Here is a 12483-nt window from a genome sequence, read left to right as displayed (position 1 = left end):
TCCTGGTTAAATTTATTCCTAGATATTTTATTCTTTTAGATGCTATTGTAAATGGAACCATTTCCTTAATTTCCCTTTCAGATTTCACATTGCTAACATTTTCCCTGTAGAATCCTTCAATATTGCAACTCAAGGCTTGAATTTTTTCTTCAGTTCTTCAGCTTGAGAAATGCCGAGTGTGTTCTTCCCTTTTGCTTTTGTATCTCCAGCTCTTTGCACACGTCATTATAGTACTCTATTTTGTCTTCTCGAGCTGCCCTTTGAAATCTGCTCAGTTCTTTTACTTCATCATTTCTTCCTTTTGCCTTAGCTACTCAATGTTCAAGAGCAAGTTTCAGAGTCTCTTCTGACATCTATTTTGATCTCTCTTTCTTTACCGTCTTTTTAATGACCTTTTGCTTTCTTCATGTATGATGTTTTTAATGTCATTCCACAACTTGTCTGGTCTTTGGTCATTAGTGTTCAATGTGTCAAATCTATTCTTGAGATGGACTCTAAGTTCAAGTGAAATATACTCAAGGTAATGCTTTGGCTCTCACAGACTTGTTCTACTTTTCTTCATTTTCAATTTGAACTTGCATATGAGCAATTGATGGTCTGTTCTGCAGTTGTCCCCTGGTCTTGTTTTGACTGATGATGTTGAGCTTTTCCATTGACTCTTTCCACAGATGTAGAAAATTTGATTCCTGTGTATTCCATCTGGGGAGGTCCAAGTGTATAGTCACTGTTTATGTTGTTGAAAAAAGGTATTTGAATTGAAAACATCTTTGGTCTTGCAGAATTCTATCATGCGATCTCCAGCATCATTTCTATTACCAAGGCCGTATTTTCCAACTACTGATCCTTCTTTGTTGTCAACTTTTGCATTCCAATTACCAGTAATTATCAATGCATCCTGATTGCATGTTCAATCAACTTCAGACAGCAGAAGTTGGTAAAAATCTTCTATTTCTTCATCTTTGGCATTAGTGGTTGGTGTGTAAATTTGAATAATAGTCATATTAACTGGGCTTCCTTGTAGGTGTATGGATATTATCCTATCACTGGCAGCGTTGTACTTCAGGATAGATGTTGAAATGTTCTTTTTGCTGATGAGTGCAACGTTGTAACTCTTCAAGTTTTCATTCCCTGCAATAGTAGGCCATATGATTATCTGATTCCAAATGGCCAATACCAGTCCATTTCAGCTCACTAATGCCTAGGATATTGATGCTTGTGCGTTCCGTTTCATTTTTGATGACTTCCAATTTTCCTAGATTCATACTCTGTACATTCCACATTCTGATTTTTAAGGATGTTTGCAGCTGTTTCTTCTCATTTTGAGTAGTGCCACATCAGCAAATGAAGGTCCCTAAAGCTTGGCTCCATCCACGTTCATTAAAGTCGCAGGGGATATTTATTTATTTATCTCAAGGAAATGGCTCGTGCAGTTTGAGAGGCTGGCGGGTCCCAACTTTGTGAGTCAGGCATCAGGATGGAAGCTTCTCCTGATTCACGTAGCTGCAGTGGCTGAGGAGCTCAAGATCGCCAGGCCAGATGGTAGGCTGCTGGCTCACAGGCTGTACAGGGCAATGAATCCCAAAATCAGCAGACAATATGGCAAGCTCCTGGCTCAAGTTTTAAGAACCAGAGGTCAGATGATGATGAGCCAGATGCAGGATCCAGGGTGAGCAAAAGCCAGCAAGCTTTACTAGAATGCCCATATATGCAGGCATATCCCCAAGGAAACTCCCCTTACAGCTGATTGGCTGATCACATCATGGAGGTGATTACATTATATCACAAAGTGGAGGCTAACTTCATGATTACATAACTGCCAAACTACATCGTTATATAACTGCCAAACCACTGAGAATCATGGCCCAGCCAAGTTGACACACAACCTTAACCATCACATACAAGGTCAGTTCCACTGAAACAGATGAGGAGACACTTGGGTGAACTATCAGGGAGAATCCCTGTGCCACACTTAGCAAACTTTACCTCCCCATGCTTGGCTTGGACGTTCTCCTGAGCTCCAGGGAGTCCAGAAAAGTTTTCTTCTCAGCTGCTCACATTGCTCATTAGGCCTCTTTCTTAACCACTGGTAATTACTGCTTCAGATTTGCACCTGGGACACAAGTTTGCTCCTTCCCTGGGAACGTTACAGACTCCCTTTACAGACTGTGTCACCACATTTGCAGGTGACATGGTGATGGGGGGATGAGCTCAGGGATTCCATCCTTATATCTGTGGCCCCAGATGCCTCCTGTGTATCTGATGGTCATTCCCCTGCCCATGGCCACAGCAACACAGGTGAGCTCTGTGAGTGTTCCTGTGGCCTAGGACCAGCAGCTGGGTTGGTGGGAGGTGGGGGGTGTCCTCCAACAGAAGGGGCCAGGGCTTAGAGCTAACTGAGCCAGGGTTTGTCCCTCCAGTTCCAGACCCCACTCAGCTTTATGTGGGGCCCAATTCCAATTCTGGCTGCTATGGCTTGTGATAAGGAGAATGTGGGCTGAGGGGCCTGTGATATGGAGAATGCGATGGTGGGAAGGTGATGTCAGGGACTCTGACATCCAGCAGCTCAGGGAATCGGTTGTGGCTGGAGTAAACTATGTGTGTTTGTGTGATCCTAAGGGCTGCATGGGAAAAGCTATCACTGCTGAATTCGAGCCCGTCTCTGAGTCTCTCAGCCTGCCTACCTCCTCAATTATCACTTCTCAATGAAGAAAGAGAGAAGCCATTTATTGGCTCACCCTCACAGACTTGACCTCAAAAGTGGGAACGATTTGCTCTTTAGCATTTAGAATAGGGAATGCAGCCCCTAAATCCTGATAAAGTCTATGTGTGTGTGTAGATGCATGCACCCACACACAGTTACAGACCTTAGATTACTCACAAATATTCCCTTCAATGTATAGATGAATGGGAGTAAGTGAAGGACTAGGTAAATATCATGTATGTGCATGTGTGGTTTGAACTGTGTCATTAAAAGGGACTGCTTATTTAACTTTCTGCCAAATGAGAAAGAAAAAGATGTTAGAGACATACTGACAGACTGACATAAGGTCAAACCCAGTACTGGCATGGTTTGGACTGTGTGACTTTGTGCAAATTATTCAAATTCTCTGATTCTATCACCATGCCTCTTACATAAAGATGAAAATTGCAGTTTTCAGGCAGTTAGTGAAATAAGTTGACAATACAAATCATCTCTCAGGTATTTGAAAAATATCTGGCAACCGAGAAGCTAGAAGCAAACTTATCCTGACTTCTGACCTCTGCTATATGTGTGTGTTTCCACACTGATTTCCTTAATATTTTTCTCCTCCATATCTTTGGATATCTCTATGTCATCTTCAATCTGTGTCACTCTATAGCTCATCCTGTAATTCTTGGCTTTACCTGAGTGCTTTTCAGTTACGTTGAGTTTTTTGCAGGTCCAATTTTCAGAAAATTGAGTCTGTGGTGAACTTCCCTTATTTTTTACTCTGTGTATCTGTGTATATTCCTAATCCTTGTTTCCATACACCTTATCATTGTCCCACTGTCTCCTTTTGGACACAAAAGGTGCTCAGGTGGCACATGGAAGTTGGACTAGGAGAAAGACCCAACATTTGTCTTGCATTGGGCACCATAGCAGCTGTCTGTTCCCTGGTCTCAGGCAGTAGAGGTGCAGGTTTCCCCTGTCCTGAGGGTGTACCCAAGGCCTAGGGTCCTGTAAGGTCTTGTAGCTTCCAACACTCCAGCATAAATGGCCCCTCTTATATGATCTCATAACACCAGGGACTTCCTGCTTTCAGTGCAGTGTTCACAATGCACTCATGGAATCTATAAAGAGTGAAAATGGTGTTTCTGTTCACCTACTTTATGTTTTTGGACATGAAACCAGAATGGGCTAAAATTATTTCCTCATTATTCTATTTAATTGGAAGCAAGATGAATATGCCCTAGCTACTGCACTCAAATAGTGGTTATGATATTAATAAAAATGCCCCAGCATGAAAATGGAGTTTTTTACTAAATGCTAGGAAACTTATCTGCATTTTCCAGCTTAATCCATCAAGAAAGGTGGTATGGAGGATTCTGTTATCAATGCTGTTTTTACACTATAGACCAAGTCCCTAAATATTAAGCCTAGGTATTCTATAGACTCAACTTCTTAGCCAAACGTGACTACTTTTATTTTCCTAACGAGCAGCATTTTTACATGTTCTGATGCATTGCTCATGTAGTACTTTTGGTTAAAATGTTGATCCCATTGGTTTTCTTCTCATTAGTCTGCTTTTCATTCTCCAACTAAATAAAAATATAATGGGCTCTGGGCCACCTTCAAATATTCCTTGGTATAACTTCCTTCAGAAGTTTGAACATTTCCTTATTCAAATACTTTAAGGTTAATTGTAATCATTGGTGAGTTTCTCCCATCACATCAGAAATAAGTCTGATCACCAATTGTTGAGTTTAAAATTAATTATGAGTTTGATGAAGATAGAGAAATTGGGGAAATTCAGAGCCTCGGTGGGTAGAAGCTGTCACATGACTGCTCAGGATTAGAAGAAATATTAACTGGCAGGTTGTTTTAATGGGGTTGTTGGTTTTTCCAGCATGAGTTATTTTCCAGGGTGTTCGTGTTCTGGTCTCCAGTTAGCACAGATGATGAAGATCCAAGATCCATTTCACTCCTGGTCTCATTGGATAGCTGTGCCACAAGCATGGCCATGTCAATTTTATTGTTTTCCAGGAGATCACCTGGGTGTTCCAGGCTAGATACCTCCATAGACATGGTGCAAATGACTACTGGTAATGTGGTCCTGAAGGTTGTGTTCCTGTTGCAGCTGGGAATTGGTATTCAGGGAAATGCCTTCCTTCTCTCTATTTACAGCTCCTTATTTCTCACTGGGCACAGGCTGAAGTCCACAGACCTTGTTCTCATCAACTTGGCTGTGGCCAACTCCTATATTCTTCTAAGGGGACACATCAAATAATGAAGATTAAGGGCTGTCACATGTCCTCGGAAATATTGGTTGTAAAGTCATCTATTACTTCCACAGGGTGTCCTGTGATCTTTCCTTGTGCACCGCCTGCTTGCTGAGTTGCCTTCAGGCAGTCATAGTCAGCCCTAAAAGTGGGATGTGGGTAGTCCTCAAAGGCAGGGTATCAAAGGATATTGGCTCCTCCTGCCTTTTCTGCTAGACCTTCAATCTGGCAATCAGTACTGTCTTTCCCTTTCAATTAAGTGTCTCCTTGGATAATAACAGTGGTCCTGGGACAGAGGAAGACACGTTTTGCCAGTACAAGAACTCCCTGTCTGGACTGTCTATAATCCCAGTCAGCTTTCTGGGCATCGTATTAATGATCCTCATGGTTGTGGCCAGCATCCATGTGGTGTGTCTCCTGCACAGACACCACCAGAGGGTCCAGGACATCCACAATTTCAGCCTCGTGCAGAAGACCTCACCTGAGATGAGGGCCACCCACTTCATCCTCCTCGTGGTGGCCAACTTTATCCCTTTTTACTTTCTTAATTCCATGTATATATTTTATAGTTCTTACTTGTGGTTGCAGCACACTCTCAAGTTTCTTTCTGTCTGTTTTCCTCCCTCAGCACCTTAGCTGTGATATTTCAGAACTCCAGAGCCCTAAGGTCTTGCTTTTAGATCATGGGAATGTCCAGTCTGTCCACTGACCCCCCGATGACTGGAAGGGTCTTTCCTCTCCCATGTGTATTTTCCTTCCTGCTTGACATAGACTTCCTCTTACAAGAGTCTGGGTACAAATAGATACAGAACATCCTTGCCTTGCAGGAACCAAAGGCTTGTCGAGGAGGCAGACTCTCAAACCAATAAATGCAGTACAATACCAAACCATTTTTAAATTATGATATTTGAGAAATAATAATTTATCACCAATGTTTTAATATTGATGCTTTGCTTTCTCTTCTATGTGTAATAGGGAGAAAGGTAGATGTATTTGGAAGAAAATTATTGCTATCTCTAATAAATTTCATTGTAATAGGAAATTGAATGAAATAAAGCTCATAAGAGCATAAAATTTTGATTTGGGGTTGGCCAGGTGCCATTTCCCTATTGAAGGATATCTTGTTTGGTTTCAACTTTTGACAGTTATGAATACATAAACATTCATGTCCAGGTTTTTGTGAGGACATGTTTTCAATTCATTTGAGTAAATGCCTAGAAGTGCAATTGCTGGATAGTGTGGGAAGCCTGTATTTAGCTTTGCAAGTGACTGCCAGACTGTCTTCCAAAGTGGCTGTACCATTTTGCATTGCCACTAGCAATGAATGAGAGTTCCTGTGGCTCCGTATCCTTGCCAACATTTGGTGTTGTGTTTTGGGTATTATCCATTCTAATAGGTGTGTAGTAGTAACTTGTTTTAATATGCCTAATTATTTACGATGTTAAGTATCTTTTCATATGCTTATTTTCCATCTGTATATCTTCTTTGGTGAGGTATACATATCTTTGCCCACTTGTTGAGAAAACATATGGTCGAGCAAACACCAGTTGAACAATTTCTACATGTACAGTTTGGTAACATTGATTACATTCTTCAAGTTGTCCGACTCTTCTCATCCTTCTTTTTCCAGTGGTTCCTCCCCCATTAATGTAAATTCAAAACCAAAAAACCAAACTCGTTGTGGCCAAGTTGATTCCGACTTATAGAGACCCTGTTGGACAGATGAGAACTGCCCCATTGGATTTCCAATGAGTGGCTAGTGGATTTGAACTGCCAACCTTTTGGTTAGCTGCTGAGCTCTTAACCACTGTGCAACCAGGGCTCCTTAACATAAACTCACTGCCCCCTAATTTTTTTTTTTTTTTGGCTTTAACAAAAATGAATTTATTTTCTCACAGTCTAGTAGGTTACAAGTCCAAATTCAGGGCATTGGCTCCAGGGGAAGGCTTTCTCTCTCTGTCAGCTCTGGAGGAATGTCCTTCTCCTCAATCTTCCCATGGTCGAGGAGCTTCTCAAGTGCAGGGATCCTAGGTCCAAAGGATGTGCTCTGATCCCGGTGCTACTTTCTTGGTGGTACAACGTCCTCAACTCTCTGCTTGCTTCCCTTTTATCTCTTGAGAGGTAAAAGATGGTGCAGGCCACACCCTGGGGAAACTCCCTTTACCATGGATCAGGGAGGGGACCTGAGTAAGGGTGGTGTTACAATCCCGCCCTAATCCTTTTTTTTAATAATTTTTATTGTGCTTTAAGTGAAAGTTTACAAATCAAGTCAGTCTCTCACACAAAAACCCATATAAACCCTGCTACACACTCCCAATTACTCTCCCCCTAATGAGACAGCCTGCTCTCTCCCTCCACGCTCTCTTTTCGTGTCCTTTTCGTCAGCTTCTAGCCCCTTCCACCCTCTCATCTCCCCTCCAGGCAGGAGATGCCAACATAGTCTCAAGTGTCCACCTGATCTAAGAAGCTCACTCCTCACCAGCATCCCTCTCCAACCCATTGTCCAGTCCAATCCATGTCTGAAGAGTTGGCTCTGGGAATGGTTCCTGTCCTGGGGCAACAGAAAGTCTGGGGGCCATGACCACCGGGTTCCTTCTAGTCTCAGTCAGACCATTAAGTCTGGTCTTATGAGAATTTGGGGTCTGCATCCCACTGCTCTCCTGCTCCCTCAGGGGTTCTCTGTTGTGTTCCCTGTCAGGGCAGTCATCGGTTGTAGCCGGGCACCATCTAGTTCTTCTGGTCTCAGGATGATGTGGTTGCTGGTTCATGTGGCTGTTTCTGTCTCTTACCCCCTAATTTTATATCTAATCTTTCGAGCTGCTGTTGCAAGTTGAGTGGTTTTGTGTGAGCGGGCGTGTGAGAATATGTGTGAGTTGAAAGTGCATATACATGTGCGCGATCATTGTATGACTGTGTCTGTGTGTGAGAGAGACTGAGCCAGGATTCCTGCTGCTGATTCTGCCTTCTGTGACTCCAGGGCCTGCCTTCTCTGTGACCCTGTTAGCACATGGATGGCTGTGTAGCCATCTGATTTTCTGGCCCTCACTGCCACTGCTGCTTTGAGTCTCTGGCCAGGTCCGCTTGGCCATGGGCACAGTCTTGACTCTGGCTCTGCAGTGATGGCCTGTGGCCAGCAAGGATACCTTTGCCCGACCACAGAGGCCCCCTGGGGAGTACAGTGGGCCAGGAGCAGTGTCAGGGGTGGGCTCTGTGGAGACGCCAACTGTCCCCAGGATTGCACATGAGTTACCTGGGCTGCACCTCTGCCCGGCCTGGACCTGAGCCAACCAGCTTCAGAAAACACACTGAGCTCCCCTCCTGCTGGTGCCGCAAGCATGATAGACACAAGCCTGTGGTCCCGCTGAGTCCTGCAGAGCAGCATCACAGAGCCAGAGCTGACCTTCAGGTGTGCCCTGTCACACACCGTGCCCTGCCTTCCCTGTGTCCCCAACGCCAATGCCTTCATGACCAGCTGGATGTTGATGGAAGGCTTGGACTCACTGAGGACTCGGGGAGAAGAGATTCTAGCCAAGGTTCCTGCCCCTTTCTTTCCCCATCAGTCACCTCTGCATACTCCCCTTCATGGCCCTGGGTTCCATTTCTGCTCCTGTGTTCACTGGGGCGTGTGTGCCTCCTGCTTGGCCAGACTGTAGATCAGCCTGGCCCCCAGGGCAGGCCTGCCCTGCTCTACCCCTGCTGGTCAGGCTGTGTGACCTGCTAATGATCCCTCCTGGCTGAGCAAGCTGATGGGAAAGCTGAGACAAGAGGGCCAGAACCAGGAGGTGACCTGTGGTACCCTGCACAACAGTTAGGAGGAGGGCAGCCAGTAGGTGGGCCAGGAGTTGGCCAAGATGCAGGTCTGTTGGCTGCCTGTGCCCCATGCAAGTCCTCAGTTCTAGACTGCCACCAAGAAGGTTAACCTGGGGAGACGGCCTGATGCCCATGTTGGCCTCTCACTGCAACAGGCTCCTCCTTTGCTCCCACCTCTGCCAAGTACATGGTTGAGCTCAGATCATGGAACCTGAGATCAGTTGATGATTAATCAATCAGTCAAACACAAATGAAAAACAATAGATACATAAAAATAAAACAATCAGCCAGTCAAGTTAATCAATCAACTAATCAATCCACCAATCAAGTCTTAAGCAAGCCAATCTACTAATCAATGAAGCCAGTCAATCAACCAATCAATCAAGCAAATCCATCAAGCCAATCCAAAAACTAATCAGTCAAGCCAGCCAATCAGCCAATCAACTAATAAATCAAGTCAATCACACAACCCAGTCAAGGCAATCAATAGACTAATCAATGAAGCCAACCAACCAACCAGTCAAGCCAATCAGTTAGGCCTGTCAATCAACCCAATCAATAAACTGATCAATCAACTAATCAATTGCAAGATCAATCAAGCCAGTGAAACCATCGATTAATCAATCAACCACAAGTAAAACAAAAAAATTTAAGAATAAATAATAAATGCAAATAAAAACAAATAATAAATTAAAAAATACCAATAAAATTAAATAAAAAGAAAGCAATAGTAAATAGTAATGAAATTCCAAAATAAATTTAAAAATACTTTAACTTATTTTATTCAATATTGTATTTAATTTTTATTGTATTTGATATATAATTTTATGTAACATTTAGTTTAGTTTAATTTCAATTTTGTATACTATTTCGTTTAATATTTATTTTATTTACATTGGGAAACCCTGGTAGCATAGTGGTTAAGTGCTACAGCTGCTAACCAAAAGGTCAACAGTTTGAATCCACCAGGCTCTCCTTGGAAACTCTATGGGGCAGTTCTACTCTGTCCTAGAGGTCGCTATGAGTCAGAATCAACTCAACGGCACTGGGTTTAGTTTTTTTTTGGTTTATTTACAGTTTCATTTTATATTTAGTGTAAGTCTATTTTCACGATGCCTTGAACTTTCTTTTCAATGTTCAAGTTTCCCTCGTGGTACTAGTTCACTATCAGTGTCTTGTTGGTATTTAGCCTCAGATTGAGTTTACCATTCACATTGCACTGCATTCCCAAGCAACACGACTTTGGCAAGACCCAGGCCTGGAGCACAGGGACCGCTACCAGCCTCACACAGTCCATGGGTACCTCTTAATGGTTAGAAAGGTGATCCAACAGAATGCAGAAATTATCAAACAATATCATTAATATCACACACAAGTAAAATTTTGCTGACTATAATTCAAAAGCAGTTACAACAGTACATCGACAGGAAACAGCCAGAAATTCAAACCAGACTCAGAAGAGGACGTGGAGCAAGGGATATCGTTGCTGATGTCAGATGGATCTTCTGAATACTGGAAAGATGTTTGTTAGGTGCTGTCCAGTCTGTTCCGAATCATAGTGATCCTTTGTACACAGAAGGAAACACTGTCCAGTCCTGCACCATCCTCACAATCATTGCTATGTTTGAGCCCATTGTTGCAGCCACTATTGTCAATCCATCTCATCTAGGGTCTTCCTCTTTTTCCATGACCCTCTACTTTACCAAGCATGATGTCCTACAAGAACTGGTCTCTCCTAATAACATGTCCAAAGTATGTGAGATGATAATACATACTGAAGGCTGTAGTCTTTCATCTTTATCAGTAAGTGCTTCAAGACCTTTTCATTTTCAGCAAGCAAGATTGTGTCATCTGCATAACACAGGTTGTTGCTGAGTCTTCCTCCAATCCTGGTGCCCTGTTCTTCTTAATATAGTCCGGCTTCTCCCATTTGCTCAGCACACAGATGGAATAAATATGATGCAAGATACAATCCGGATCCACACCTTTCCTGATTTTAAACCACACAGTATCCCATTGTTCTGTTCAAACAACTGCCTCTTGGTCTGCATGTGCTCAAGTTCTGCATGTGCACTATTAAGTGTTCTGGAATTCCCATTCTTCCCAGTGTTATCCATAATTTGTTATGATCCACAAAGTCGAATGCCTTAGCATAATCAATAAAACACAGGTAAACATCTTTCTGGTATTCTGTGCTTTTAGCCAAGATCCATCTGATATCAGCAATGATATCCCTCATTCCATGTCCTCTTCTGAATCTGGCTTGAACTTCTGGCAGTTCTCTGTTGATGTAATGCTGCAGCAATTTTTAAATTATTTTCATCAATATTTTACATGTGTGTGATAGTAATGATATTGTTCAATAATTTCTGCATTCTTATTTATCACGTTTCTTTGGAATGGGCACAAATATGAATCTCTTCCAGCCGGTTGGCCAGGTAGCTGTCTTCCAAATTTGAAATCTCCTCTTCAGCCCTTTTACTTCATAGTTTCTTTCACTCGCTTTAGCTACTCTATATTCAAGAGCGCTTTTCAGAATCTCTTCTGATACCCATTTTGGTCATTTCTTTCTTTCCCGTCTTTTTAATGACCTTTTGCTTTTTTCATGAATAATGTCCTTGATGTCATCCCACAACTTGTCTTGTCTTTGATTGTTAACATTCAATGTGTCAAATCTGTTCTGGAGATGGTCTCCAAATTCAGATGGTCTTATTTTTGTTATTGTGAACTTGTTTTAATTTTCTTCAGCTTCAACTTAAATTTGCATATGAGCAATTTGCCTTGGGCAAATCTGCTGCAAAAGACCTCTTTCAAGTGTTAAAAAGCAAAGCTGTCACTTTGGGGACTAAGGTACACCTGACCCAAGCCATGGTATTTTCAATCACCTCATATGCATGTGAAAGTTGGACAATGAAGAAGGATGATTGAAGAAGAACTGACACCTTTTAATTATGGTGTTGGCAAAGAATATTGAATACACCACGAACTGCGAGAAGAACAAACGTATGTGTCTTGGAAGAAATACAGCCAGAATGCTCATTAGAAGGGAGGATGGCAAGAATTTGTCTCCTGTACTTTGGACATGTTATCAGGAGGGACCAGTCGCTGGAGAAGGACATCATGCCTGATAAACTAGAAGGTCATCAAGAAAGAGGAAGATCCTGAGTGAGATGAATTGACACAGTGGCTGCAACAATGGGCTCAAACATAGCAATGATTGTGAGGATGGTGCAGGACAGAGCAGTGTTTCCTTTTGTTGTACGTAGGTTCACTATGAGTTGTAACTGACTTGATAGCACCTAACAACAACAACAATTATTAGTCTTTTTTTTTTAATTTTTATTGTGCTTTAAGTGAAAGTTTACAAATTAAGTCAGTATCTCACACAAAAACTTATACACACCTTGCTACATGCTCCCAATTGCTCTCCCCCTAATGAGACAGCTGCTCCCTCCACTCCCTCTTTTCATGTCCATTTTGCCATCTTCTAACTCCCTCTACCCTCTCATCTCCCCTCCAGGCAGGAGATGCCAACATAGTCTCAAGTGTCCACCAGATCCAAGAAGCTCACTCCTCACCAGCATCCCTCTCCAACCCATTGTCCAGTCCAATCCCTGTCTGAAGAGTTGGCTTTGGGAATGGTTCCTGTCCTGGGGCAACAGAAGGTCTGGGGGCCATGACCACCGGGTTCCTTCTAGTCTCAGTCAGACCATT

At 42.7% G+C, this 12483-nt stretch overlaps 1 protein-coding gene across 3 annotated transcripts in view; it reads left to right on the top strand.

Moving 5' to 3' along the window:
• LOC126086076 (putative CENPB DNA-binding domain-containing protein 1) overlaps nt 1-12483 on the top strand; it is an 82047-nt gene that overhangs the window by 48496 nt on the left and 21068 nt on the right. The gene's annotated exons all lie outside the window — the stretch shown is intronic.

The sequence above is a fragment of the Elephas maximus genome, chromosome 11, assembly GCF_024166365.1.
Source record: "Elephas maximus indicus isolate mEleMax1 chromosome 11, mEleMax1 primary haplotype, whole genome shotgun sequence".
Classification (NCBI taxonomy): Eukaryota; Metazoa; Chordata; class Mammalia; order Proboscidea; family Elephantidae; genus Elephas; species Elephas maximus.
The sequence above is the reverse complement of the archived record's forward strand: the minus strand, read 5'-3'. Positions and strand labels throughout refer to the sequence as shown.